Here is an 11,796-nt window from a genome sequence, read left to right as displayed (position 1 = left end):
CATGGGTGGTACAGCTCTGGGGAAGTATGAGATCTTTTCCACCACCATCGCCAGTATGATGACGGAGGTCTGCCAGATCCTCAGTGAGCCTAGAGAGGATGGAGCACGCTAGCCCAGGAATGGATTCAGACAAGCAACACCTCCACAAGGCTAGGGTTGGGTTGAGACAGAGGGGCACTCTTCACCCCCAACACCAAACACCCACACTCCATCACAGATTAAAGCAGGGAAAAGAGGGGGAAATCCGAAAGACTGAATCATACATAAGAATACTATTCACCTTAAGAGACTGTTCAATTACTTAACCAGACCAAGTTTATCAGACTCAATTAAAAGCTAGGGTTTTTTTTCCCATATCACCTAATGGGGTGGGTATGGGGCTCACAAGAAAAGCAAATTTGTTATAGAAAATCAGTTAAAGTTTCTTTGCACATCCATGTGCTAAAAGTAAATTTGTGACTCCACTGCACACATTTTACATACTGATCAACATTTTCTGCATGCTTGTGAAAGATGTGGAGCAAAATAGATGAGAAACAGTGTAGTGAATGAAGAAATGTTTTTAAAATGGATAAATAGCCAACTCCATTAAAATAAAAGTACAGCTACCCACCTTTTGATTCCACACCAACTCTGCCATTGTTAATAGGATGTAGGGGCTGCATTGATCTGTCCTCCTACTCTACCCAGGAAGAAGCTTCCTTGTCTTGTGTCTAACCCACCAGGAGGTTTCAGGTTTTTTAGTGCCTAAAAACTAGTGTACTTTTAATTTTTTTAATTTTAAAATACTGACAAATTATATTCAAGGTGTGCAACATGATGAGCTATGTGTATATATTGTGTAATGATAACCACAATCAAATGAATTAATGCATCCATCACCACCCATGTTGTACGTTAGATCCCCAGAACTTGTTCATCTTATAACTGAAAGTTTGTATCCTTTGACTAAACATTTCTCCATTTCTCCGCCTACCCAGATCCTGCAAACCCTCATTCTCCTCTCTGCTTCTATGACTTTGACTTTTTAAGATTTCACACATAAATGAGATCATATAAGTATTTGTCTTTTTGTGTCTGACTTCACTTAACACAATTTTCCTGGTGCATCCATATTATTACAAGTGGCAGAATTTTCTCTCTCTTTTTTTTTTTTTTGGCTGAGTAATATTCCATTGTGTATATACCACAATTTCTTTATCCATTCAGGCACTGAGGGACACTTGTCTAATGTGAATAATGCTGCAATGAATATGGAGTACAGATATCTTTGGGATAGTGATTTCATTTCCTTTGGCAATATACCCAGAGTGGGAATCCTAGATCATGTGGTAGTTCTATTTTTAATGTTTTTAGGAAATCAGAAGGAGGTATTTTGGTTTTCATAACTAACAACATCCATCTTGCTGTCTCCTCCAGCAGGCATAATACAAATAATGTCTGTTTTTTGGATTCGCTACTATTAATTTGAATGAGAGTAGCTTATTTGTTTACTTTAGAAATCCACCAGTAATAGCTTTTGCTTATTTGTTTTTAAACTCCATGAATGAAGGAGAAGAGGGCAGTACCAACAAAATTCTTCTGATTTCATTTAGAGAAATCAACCTTATATGTATATATTAGTTTCCTAGGATTGCTATAACAAATTACCACTGTGTGGCCTAAAACAACAAAAAATTTATTCTCTTGCAGTTATAGAAACCAAAAGTCTGAAATCAGGGTGTCAGTGGGGTTGGTTACTTTGAAATTTCTGAATGAATTCATTCCATGCCTCTCTCCTAGGTTCTGATGGCTGCAGGAAATCCTTCACATTCTTTGGTTTATAGACACCACTCCAGTCTCTACCTCCATCTTTACATGACATTCTCTCCTGTGTGTCCCTGTGTGTTTTCTTCTTTTGTTTCATAAGAACATCTGTCATTGGATTTACAGCCCACTCTAATCCAGGATGAGTTCACTTTGAGATCCTTTCCTTAGTTACATCTGCAAAGACCTTTTTTCCAAATAAGGCCACATTCACAGGTACTGGGAATTATAGCTTGGACACATCTTTTAGGGAAACACAATTCATTCCACTACAATGTGTATTTAAACCTTTTAGAAAATAGGGAACTCAATTAAAATATTATTACCAGCACAAGCAATTATTAAGACAACCAACCAGAATTACATAATTTTAGATATTAAAGGTTACTTTCAGAGGCCACAGCAACAATCTCTGAAGTCAGTGTCTTACAAGACTCTTAATTAAAATTAATATTTACAAGGAGAATTTTATGATACAAACTAGTATCTATTTACTGACCCTCTTGGAGAAGACTAAACATTTCTCCTTATCTTGTTAATATTTCTTTCACCATAATTATGAAGGCCTGTGGTTTTTCAAGCCTAAGTCTTAGAAAACCAGCCATTAATTGGTGGCAACAGGGGAAAAAATCAGCTCTGAGAGCTCAAAACTGACCATATGGGAAAGGAGAAAGGATTAAAATAGGATACTTAATAAATGCAGTACAGGACATGAAATGCTTTCCATCTATGCTTCCCAACCATAGATTCTAAGTTTCTATAAAGATTTGCATTTTGAGTTATTGAAAATTTTTTCCAGAGGTGGCATTAACAGGTATGGTATGGATGTGTGGACGTGACTCAAGGGAGCTATGTGAGTGGTACTGGCCAGATAAAGTAGAGTAGCTCTGGAGTGGTACTGGCCAGATAAAGTAGAGTAGCTCTGCCCTTGCCTCTGTTATTGGACCAATGGGTTCACCTTCTACTCGCAGAGCCCTGTACTCCCATACTTCTGCGGCATTTCTCATGTTCAGTGACCAAAGTAAGCCAGGTATCCTGTCTATGTGGTATGGCTATAACAATGGTCATGGTATTGGAAGAGGAATTTGCAATAAAATGTACAAGTCCCTCCCTCACTGGAGTTCAGGTATGGCAGGAACACTGCCTTGTGGGTCAGATTTGGCATTTCAATCCTCAAAGGATCACAGGGGTAAGGTATATACCCAAAAAGAAGTAGAAGTGGAATTGTAAATAGGGTAGTCTGAGAGTTGAGCATAAAGTTAGGGAGACCCACAATTGCTTTCTGGCCCAAAGAGCAACAGTGAAATAATAAGGAGCAAATGTAACCAAGAAACAGGAGACAGATGGAAATTAGACCAGAATGAAAATAATTCAGAACAAGTAAAAGAGGTCTTGGATAATTTGTATAATTTCCACAAAACAACACTAAAGATTGGATTATTGATGGGTGAGGTAGACGTGTTGGATTATCTTGAAATTTAAAACTCCCTTCAACTTCATGCCTCCCCAGTTATACTTCTGTGTATCTACCCAGAAGAACTGAAGGCAGGGACTTAAAGAATATTAGTATATTCATGGTCATAGTGTGACTGGCTTAAGTCCCACTGCTCAGCACTCAGAGGCCAAATACAGGAGAAGCAAGGTGTGGTGAAAGGAAAGCAACTTTATTTAAATGCTAGCAGTTGGGGAATGGCCAAAGGCCATTTCGGTTACGAATTTGGTGCCCCAGGTGAGGAGTTGTATATTTTGATCAACTCAGCCTGTACACCTGGTTTCCAATGAGTGGAGCAATTGGCTGTGGCAGTGCACCAGGGCTTACCCACCCATGCTACAAGGCAGGACAGAGTCCACTTGCAAACTCCAGCTTCTCATGGCTAGCTGACCCCACAACTGGGACCTTAGGGAATTCCCAGCAGTTGCCAAGATTTTCCCTTCTCTCCCCTTCATGTCTCCTCAACATTGGACTGGGTATAAGTCATCTGTGGTGCCATGTGGGCCTCTGTGACATCTGGACTGAATGCAGGTCACTCTGTGGTGCCACCTGGGTTTCAGACAAGATCTCAGGACTTTTCTTGAGTCTTCCCTCTTTAGGATCAATTTGGAGTGCTCCGTCTTCATCAGATCTGTTTGTGTTTGTCTCTCTGTTTGCTGTTACTCCTCCCTCCGAGGGTACTTTAGCACAGTCTCTGTCCCACCCAATAAGACCAGTCTCATCTGCTTGTCAGAACGCAGCAAGATAGGCTGCTCCTGTCCTCACTCGGGGAGAAACAGTTTTCAACCTCCTGGCCCCTGATTTTGTCATCCTTTTTGGGAATCCAGAGTATTTCCTGTAACTGTGTCAAGCTTTGGGGGATGTAGTGTGGAAGCATGTGAACTCTTTTCCTAGGCTATCTGGGACTCCAGTTCGTTATATATTATTGCCACTTTTTGTGTACATTTTAACTAATGGGCAAATTATGCTAAGGAAAATTTGGAGTTCAAATGGTTAGCCTGCAACTATAAAGTTAAGAAGTCTTCTAAAGCTATCAATTTATTTTCTTTTCCGCCTACTTTCAACCTGTTATTAAGCTACTGGTGTTGAGACAAAACTTACTGTTTCAAGGTTACTTGGAGATTTTGTTTTTCTCATACAGGTCAGCCAGTTCTGGCTAAAATGGAAACATTAGAAACTCATTTGAAACTGACAGAAAAAAAGAGGTAAAAGATGTTTTTAAAATCAAAACTGCCATGAAAACTACTTTACCCAAATTCTGGTCCACAGCTTTCCTTAGATTATCTGTCAGGGCAAACAAGGTTTAACCATGCGAACAGGTTCCAATTTCATCAGAGAAATAAGTTGGATTCAGCTATCTTTTATAAAGTGGTGAGTTTGTATTGCTATCTTATGGCTAGAGTTCTGAGGTAAAAGCTACTGGATCTTTGTGCATATACGTATACACGTTTTTATATGCTTATGTGTATATATATGTATTGTTATATGTTGTGTCTAGCATGCTACAAAATTGGCTTATAAGTAAATGGGTACTCATAAATTAAGTCCAAATGCTTTTCAAATTTACATGAATCTTTGGTAAATAAAACTGGCTTTAAAATTATTGATAAAATTAGGCCAGGCATGGTGGCTCACATCCATAATCCCAACACTTTGGGAGGTCAAGGCAAGAAGATTGCTTGAACCCAGGAGTTTAGACAAGCCTGGGCAATGTAGTAAGACCCAGTCTCTACAAAAAATAGAAAAATTAGCCAGGTGTGGTGGCAAATGCCTATAGTTCCAGCTATTCAGGAGGCTGAACTGGAAGGATTACCTGACCTTGGGGAGGTCAACGCTGCAGGGAGCTGTGATTGTGCCACTGCACTCCATACTGAGCAACAGTGAGACTCTGTCTCAAAAAAATTATTGGTAAAAATAGAAATGTCATCAGAATTGTCAGCATACATTTTTGTCCGAGTATATTGAACAAATGGTTTTATATTTGTCTCTGTCTCTCTATATTAAGGTGTCAGGGTTTGTCACAAAGGTTGTGAGACTATAAACCCAGCCAAAAACAGGATAATCTTTGTTTGTGCGATTTTTTTTTTTGTCAAATAAGACTAATTTAATGTTGTTGGTTCAATGAAAATAGCTGAATCTTCTGAGTTAACAGCAAAAGGCATTTAACTTTAAGGTTCTTACTTAACTGTTCACCTGCTATTCTGACTTTAAAATGATTAACTGGGAAATGACTTTAAATAATAATTAGTTTTGTATAATGTCTCGGTTTTCAGAAGTAATCTAGAGAAACTGTTACAATGAAAATGAGTACATGTAAGTAAGATAAATGCTTATAAGTGGATTTTACGTATAATTTAAAATTTTTTAATTATTTCGAATTAGGTAATAAATTCTCATTAAATGTCTGGGTAATTTCCAAGAATGAAAAGGAACGAACAGCTGGGCATGATGGCTCACGCTTGTAATCCCAGCACTTTTGGAGGCCAAGGCAGGCAGATCACCTGAGGTCGGAACCTTTAAGAAAAGGTTATGATGTAGAAAACATATTTTAAAATTGTGGAATGGTTTCATCTATAAAATGCTAACATCCATGAGACAGTTCAGGGTTTTCTGCACTAAAATTTAAGGTTTCAAAGGATAAGTATTCTAACTGATATATACTTCTGTAAGTTGTGTTCTTATTGAAAATAAATTGTGTCATTTGGAGGTTATTTGAAAGTTATTTATTGAAGAAGGTTAAAAAATCAGAAAGTAGGGGAGCGAGATGTGAAAAAAAAAGTTATGGCATATTTTTGGTAAGGAATGCTACAAAGAAAAAAGAATAATTTTGTATGAAAAAGGATCTTGTATGGTAAATTTTTGTCCTAAAGCAAANTCTTGGTGTATATTGACTTGAATTTGTCTTGCTTGGAGTTTATTGGGCTTCTTGGATGTGTAGATTAAATGTTTTTCATCAAATTTGAGTTTTTAATGATGATTTCTTCAAATAGTGTTTTGCACTTTTTCTCTTCTCTCCTTCTGGGATTCTGTTATGCATATATTGGTACACTTGATGGACTCCTGCTGGTTTCTGAAGCTCTGTTTATTTCCATTTATTCTTTTTTCCATCTCTTGATCAGAATGGATAATCTTCTTTTTTTGAAAGTTATTTATTGAAGAAGGTTAAAAAATCAGTAAGTAGGGGAGCGAGATGTGAAAAAAAAGTTATGGCATATTTTGGTAAGGAATGCTACAAAGAAAAAAGAATAATTTTGTATGAAAAAGGATCTTGTATGGTAAATTTTTGTCCTAAAGCAAAATGACTGATTATTTAAGAAAGAGGACAAATTAGGAACCCCAAGCATGTCGTAGTTATGTGTAAGTTATGACAAGGTTAGTGAAGGAGAATTTATCAAAGGAATTTTGTGTGTGATTAACTTAGCTATAATTTAAAAGGAAGTGTTTACAATAGTCTTTCTAAAGAATGATCCCCAGCTGGGCATGGTGGCTCACGCCTGTAATCCCAGCACTATGGGAGGCCAAGGCGGGCGGATCACGAGGTTAGGAGATCGAGACCATCCTGGCTAACATGGTGAAACCCCATCTCTACTAAAAATACAAAAAAAATTAGCCAGGTGTGGTGGCAGGTGCCTGTAGTCCCAGCTACTCGGGAGGCTGAGGCAGGAGAATGGCATGAACCTGGGAGGCGGAGCTTGCAGTGAGCTGAGATGCACCTGCACTCCAGCCTGGGCAACAGAGGGAGACTCCTTCTAAAAAAAAAAAAAAAAAAAAAAAAAAAAAAAAAAAAAAAAGAATGATCCCCAGAGATTGGCAAGACAGTCAAATAGGAATAGCTACAGTCTGCAGCTCCCAGCAGGACCAACACAGAAGGCAGGTGATTTCTGCATTTCCAACTGAGGTATCCTGTTCATCTCACTGGGACTGGTTAGGCAGTGGGGACAGCCCACAGAGGGTGAGCAAAGGTAGGGTGGGGCATCACCCCACCCAGGAAGTGCAAGCCAGGGACCTCCCTACCCCAGCCATGGGAAGCCGTGAGGGACTGTGCTATCCGGCTCAGATACTATGCATTTCCCATGATTTTTGCAGTCCAATCTGCAGACCAGGAGATTCCCTCATGTGCCTACAACAACAGGGCCCTGGGTTTTGAGCACAAAACTGGGTGGCTATTTGGGCAGACACCGAGCTAGCTGCAGGAGTTTTGTTTTGTTTTGTTTTGTTTTTTCTTACCCCAATGGTGCCTGGAACCCAGCAATACAGAACCATTCACTCACCTGGAAAGGAGGCTGAAGCCAGGGAGCCAAGTGGTCTCTCTCAGCGGGTCCCACTCCCACAGAGCCCAGCAAGCTAAGAACCACTGGCTTGAAATTCTCACTGCCAGGCCAGCAGTTTGATGTCAACCTGGGATGATCAAGCTTGGTCTGGGGAGGGGCGTCCACCATTACTGAGGCTTGAGTAGGCGGTTTTCCCCTGACAGTGCTAACGAGGCCAGGAAGTTGAGATTGGGCGGAACACACCACAGCATGGCAAAGCAGCTGTGGCCAGACTGCCTCTCTAGATTGCTCCTCACTGGGCAGGGAATCTCTGAAAGAAGGGCAGCAGCCCCATCAGGGGCTTATAGATAAAACTCCCATCTCCCTGGGACAGAGCACCTGGGGGAAGGGGAGGCTGTGGGCACAGCTTCAGCAGACTTACACATTCCTGCCTGCCAGCTCTGAAGAGTGCAGCAGATCCTGACAAGGAGCATTCTCCCAGCACAGCACTTGAGCTCTGCTAAGGGACAGACTGCCTCCTCAAGTGGGTCCCTGATCCCTGTGCCTCCTGACTGGGAGAGATTTCCCAACAGGAGTTGACAGACACCTCATACAGGAGAGCTCCAGTTGGCATCAGGCCGGTGCCCCTCTGGGATGAAGCTGCCAGAAGAAGAAGAGGCAGCAACCTTTGCTGTTCTGCAGCCTCTGCTGGTGATACCCAGGCAAACAGGGTCTGGAGTGGACCTCCAGCAAACTGCAGCAGACCTGCAGAAAAGGGGCCTATTAGTAGAAAAACTAACAAACAGAAAGCAACAACATCAACATCAACAAAAGAACCTCCACACAAATACCCCATCCAAAGGTCATCAACCTCAAAGATCAAAGGTAGATAAATCCACAGAGATGAGGAAAACCAGCGCAAAATGCTAAAATTCCAAAACCAGAAGGCCTCTTCTCCTCCAAATGATTGCAACTCCTCTCCAGCAAGGGCGCAAAACTGGATGAAGAATGAGTTTGATGAATTGACAGAAGTAGGCTTCAGAAGGTGAGTAATAACTAACTCCTCTGAGCTAAAGGAGCATGTTCTAATCCAATGCAAGGAAACTCAGAACCTTGATAAAAGGTTACAGAAACTGCTAACTANTTGATTGGGGTACCTGAAAGTGAAGGGGAGAATAAAGCCAAGCTGCAAAACACACTTCAGGATATTATCCAGGAGAACCTCTACAACCTAGCAAGACAGGTCAACATGCTGATTCAGGAAATACAGAGAACATCACTGAGATACTCCTTGAGAAGAGCAACCCAAAGACACATAATCATCAGATTCTCCAAGGTTGAAATGAAGGAAAAAATGTTAAGAGCAACCAGAAAGAAAGGTCAGGTTACCTGCAAAGGGAAGCCAATCAGACTAATAGCAGATCTCTCTGCAGAAACCCGACAAGCCAGAAGAGAGTGAAGGCCAGTATTCAACATTCTTAAAGAAAATAATTTTCAACCCAGAATTTCATATGCAGCCAAACTAAGCTTCATAAGTGAACAAGAAATAAAATCCTTTACAGACAAGCAAATGCTGAGAGATTTTGTCACCATCAGGCCTGCCTTATAAGAGCTCCTGAAGGAAGCACTAAATATGGAAAGGAAAACTGGTACCAGCCACCGCAAAACACACCAAAACATAAAGACCAACAACACTGTGAAGAAACTACATCAACTAATGTGCAAAATAACCAGCTAGCATCATGATTACAGGATCAAATTCACACATAAAACATTAACCTTTAATGTAAATGGGCTAAATGCCCCAATTAAAAGACACAGACTGGCAAAATGGATAGAGTCAAGACCTATCTGTGCTGTATTCAGAAGACCCATCCCACTTGCAAAGACACACATAGGCTCAAAATAAAGGGACGGAGGAATATTTACCAAGCAAATGGAAAGAAAAAAAAAAAAAAAAAAAAAAAAAAGCAGGGGTTGCAATCCTAGTCTCTGATAAAACAGACTTTAAACCAACAAAGATCAAAAAGACAGAGAAGGGCATTACATAATGGTAAAGGGATCAACGCAACAAGAGCTAACTATCCCAAATATACATGCACCCAATACAAGAACACCCAGATTCATAAAAACAAGTTCCTAAAGACCTACAAAAATACTTAGACTCCCACACGATAATAGTGGGAGATTTTAACATCCCACTGTCAGTATTAGATAGATCAACGACACAGAAAATTAACAAAGATATTCAGGACTTGAACTCAGCTCTCGACCAAGTGGACCTAATAAACATCTACAGAACTCTCCACCTATCCCAAAGCAACAGAATATACATTCTTCTCAACACCACATAGCACTTATTCTAAAATCGACCACATAATTGGAAGTAAAACACTCCTCAGCAAATGCAAAAGAATGGAAATCATAACAGACTCTGAGACCACAGTACAATCAAACTAGAATTCAGGATTAAGAAACTCACTCAAAACTGTACAACTACATGGAAACTGAACAACCTGCTCCTAAATGACTACTGGGTAAATAATGAAATTAAGGCAGAAATAAGTTCTTTGAAACCAAGGAGAATAAAGAGACAACAAAGCAGAATCTCTGGGACATAGCTAAAGCAGTGTTAAGAGGGAAATTTATAGCACTAAATGCCCATATCAGAAAGCAGAAAAGATCTAAAATTGACACCCTAACATCACAATTAAAAGAACTAGAGAAGCAAAAGCAAACAAATTCAAAAACTAGAAAAAGACAAGAAATAACTAAGATCAGAGCAAAAAAGGAGATACACACACACACACACACACACACACATACCCCTTCAAAAAATCAATGAATCCAAGAGCAAGTTTTTCAAAAACATTAACAAAATAGACAGATGGCTGGCAAGACTAATAAAGAAGAAAAGAGATAAGAATCAAATAGATGCAATAAAAAATGATAAAGGGGCTATCACCACTGATCCCACAAAAATACAAACTACCAGGCTGTGCATGGCGGCCTACGCCTGTAATCCCAGCACTTTGGGAGGACAAGGCGGGTGGATCACGAGGTCAGGAGTTCAAGACCAGCCTGGCCAAGATGGTGAAACCCCATCTCTACTAAAATACAAAAATTAGCTGGGCGTGGTGGTGCACGCCTGTAGTCCCAGCTACTTGGGAGGCTAAGGCAGGAGAATCGCTTGAACCCGGGAGGCAGAGGTTGCAGTGAGCTGAGATCATGCCATTGCACTCCAGCCTGGGTGACAAGAGCAAAACTCCATCTTAAAAAAAAAAATACAAACTACCATCAGAGAATACTATAAACACCTCTACACACATAAACTAGAAAATCTAGAAGAAATAGATAAATTCCTGGACACATACAACCTCCCAAGACTAAACCAGGAAGAAGTCAAATCCCTAAATAGATCAATAACAAGTTCTGAAATTGAGGCAGTAGTTAATAGCCTACCAACCAAAAAAGTCGAGGACCAAATGGATTCACAGCCGAATTATACCAGAGGTACAAAGAGAAGCTGGTACCGTTTCTTCTGAAACTATTCCAAACAATAGAAAAAGAAGGACTCATCCCTAACTCATTTTATGAGGCCAGCATCATCCTGATATCAAAACTTGGCAGAGACACAACACAAAAAAAGAAAATTTCAGGCCAATATTCCTGATGAACACTGATGTAATAATCCTCAATAAAATACTGGCAAACTGAATCCAGCAGCACATCAAAAAGCTTATCCACCACGACCAAGTCAGCTTCATGCCTGGGATGCAAGGCTGGTTCAACATACACAAATCTATAAACATAATCCATCACATAAACAGAACCATGTAAAAACCACATGATTAACTCAATAGATGCAGAAAAGGCCTTCGATGAAATTCATCATCTCTTCACGCTAAAAATTCTCAATAAACTAGGTATTGATGGAATGTATCTCAAAATAATAAGAGCTATTTATGACAAACCCATACCCAATATCACACTGAATGGGCAAACGCTGGAAGCATTCCCCTTGAAAACCAGCACAAGACAATGATGCCCTCTCTCACTGCTCCTATTCAACATAGTATTGGAAGTTCTGGCCAAGGCAATCAGGCAAAAGAAAGAATAAAGGGTATTCAAATAGGAAGAGAGGAAGTCAAATTATCTCTGTCTGCAAAAGGCATGATTGTATATCTAGAAAACCCTCTCATCTAAGCTCAAAACTCCTTAAGCTTATAAGCAACTTCAGCAAAGTCT

This window comes from Rhinopithecus bieti, unplaced genomic scaffold (assembly GCF_001698545.2).
Source record: "Rhinopithecus bieti isolate Rb0 unplaced genomic scaffold, ASM169854v2 scaffold_3040, whole genome shotgun sequence".
Classification (NCBI taxonomy): Eukaryota; Metazoa; Chordata; class Mammalia; order Primates; family Cercopithecidae; genus Rhinopithecus; species Rhinopithecus bieti.
Note: the sequence above shows the minus strand (reverse complement) of the source record.